A 2,012-nucleotide genomic window follows, 5' to 3' on the forward strand; every position below is an offset into this window, starting at 1 on the left:
CCCAGCTGGCACTGCATTTCATCCTGATTAAAAAAACACGTGCAGATGCAATTCGAATGTTAAAAGCATGTTAAATCGATTTCTTAGTCTGCGTGAAGAACACTTCCGCAAATGCACCTTTGAGTCCATCTTTTTCGCATCTTTGTACCGTCATGTTCATTGGTATTTTGGGGTGGCCATTTTGGTTTTTATTTGCATGGGTTTTTTTTTTGTTTGTTTTTGTTTTTTGGGTTTTTTTTACACTTATGACAGTTCCACGTGACATAATGACCAAAGTACATGGCAGCTTCCTTGCTGCATCACCACAAAATCACACGAGTTCAAGTTATAAGAGCTTTATTCACGCTCAGTTTTTCTTTTCCAGCGTTGAATCAGTGCACGACAGTTATCAATCAAACGCTGGGCTTTTGTTTTCCATCAGCTACAGTTCGGGTTTACAATTTGTACAGAAAATTAATAAAGAGTAGAGTTTATTCCTAAAGCGACATGGCGGCGACAAAGCCCCCGTCGACTTAATCGACCTCAGGCGTTTTAATGTTGTGGGCAAGTTGCACTATACGGAGATGTCTGATTACACGTAGGCTATTTTTTACACAGTTCAGAGGAATGGATATGCCTACGAAATGCGTCTCAATGGAAAATGCACGTGGTCGAGCCTTTCAGATCGCTGGGGATCGGCACCAGATAGGAGCACTGGATACTCCGGACGTTACCCCAGAGTGGATAAGCATATTGCCTATCGCGTAAGCGATAGCAAGGGGCAAGTTATTCAGCACATTATAGTTGGGACAGTGCTTCCACCCTTAACTTAATTGCTCAGAGTTTTTGGACTATTGCTAGAGCTTCCGTTTCTCTGATTGGTCTGTTATGTGCAACTTTTTAATCACAGTCCCAATAAAAAGCCTTGTGTTGCATCCCAACGACTGCACACACGCTGAAAACCGCACGAATGCGAGTGACAGTATTTACGCCACAGGCTGTCCACAGCTGACATCAGGAGCCCTCCAAGTCCGCCTAACGAAAACAAGTTTACATATCAATCAAAGGCCTTGGGTGTGAATATATTCGGTAAAAAACCTCTCAATCTACGTAGACTGGAGATGTTTTGGAATGACGTTGGTTTGTTGGAAAACTTGAAATTAAGCAGATCAGCTTCAAGTTATTTAGCCTACTTATTTTAGACCTTCCGACATCATGTTTATTTTCTGGGCAATATACAATTTATTTCCACCGTGGGGAGAGTAGCAAATGGCATCATGAGAGGGAAGAAATTTGCCCCCTCCCCGACCCGTTGCACAATACTGCTCAGTACCTATCCTTTTCCAATGCCCACGGTTTTGCCTACTAATACAAAAATTTCAAGCCGTATCATTCACTCAAATTTTCATAGTGCAAGATTAATTTCACGGAAATGAACAAACGGCTGGAACACGAATCCCTGTCTGAGGCGATGTAGCTCAAAATGACGACAATGAAATGTTCCACATTTCTAACGGAAATTAATGGCTAAATTTTCAATATGCAGTTAGAGATTGACTGAATATGGTGAGGAAAACTGCAAGACCACTATGACAAAAACATGCGCTAGTATTCAAATGATCTAACTGCCGCTGTACTCTTTCAGTCTGTACATACAATATGCCTAGTAATCTTTGCCAGTCTACATGTATTCCTTTCAGGTTTACAATCTTCAAGGAAACCCCTACATCAACTACAGTATCCCTTCTTTCATATTTGAAGTTCTTCCTGTAGTGTACATTCACGTATTCATCTGGCTTCATGGTCAGTGTTATATTCAAGGCACAGATGAATTTAAACAACTGTCAAGTAATAAACGCGCAAACAACTATACTGTCCATGAAAGCCATAGTCGCCAGGGCCCTTATTTTGCCACTTGTCGTGAAAATCAATCAGAGTTGACAACAGGTGGCGAAACTAGGGACCTCGCGAGTCGCGACAATACGGTCACAGACACTGTACGTGGAAAGTATTTTCACAGAGTAGAAATCATG

Source organism: Acanthaster planci, linkage group LG01 (assembly GCF_054643075.1).
Source record: "Acanthaster planci isolate LZ-2023a linkage group LG01, COTS_SCS, whole genome shotgun sequence".
In the NCBI taxonomy this organism is placed as follows: domain Eukaryota; kingdom Metazoa; phylum Echinodermata; class Asteroidea; order Valvatida; family Acanthasteridae; genus Acanthaster; species Acanthaster planci.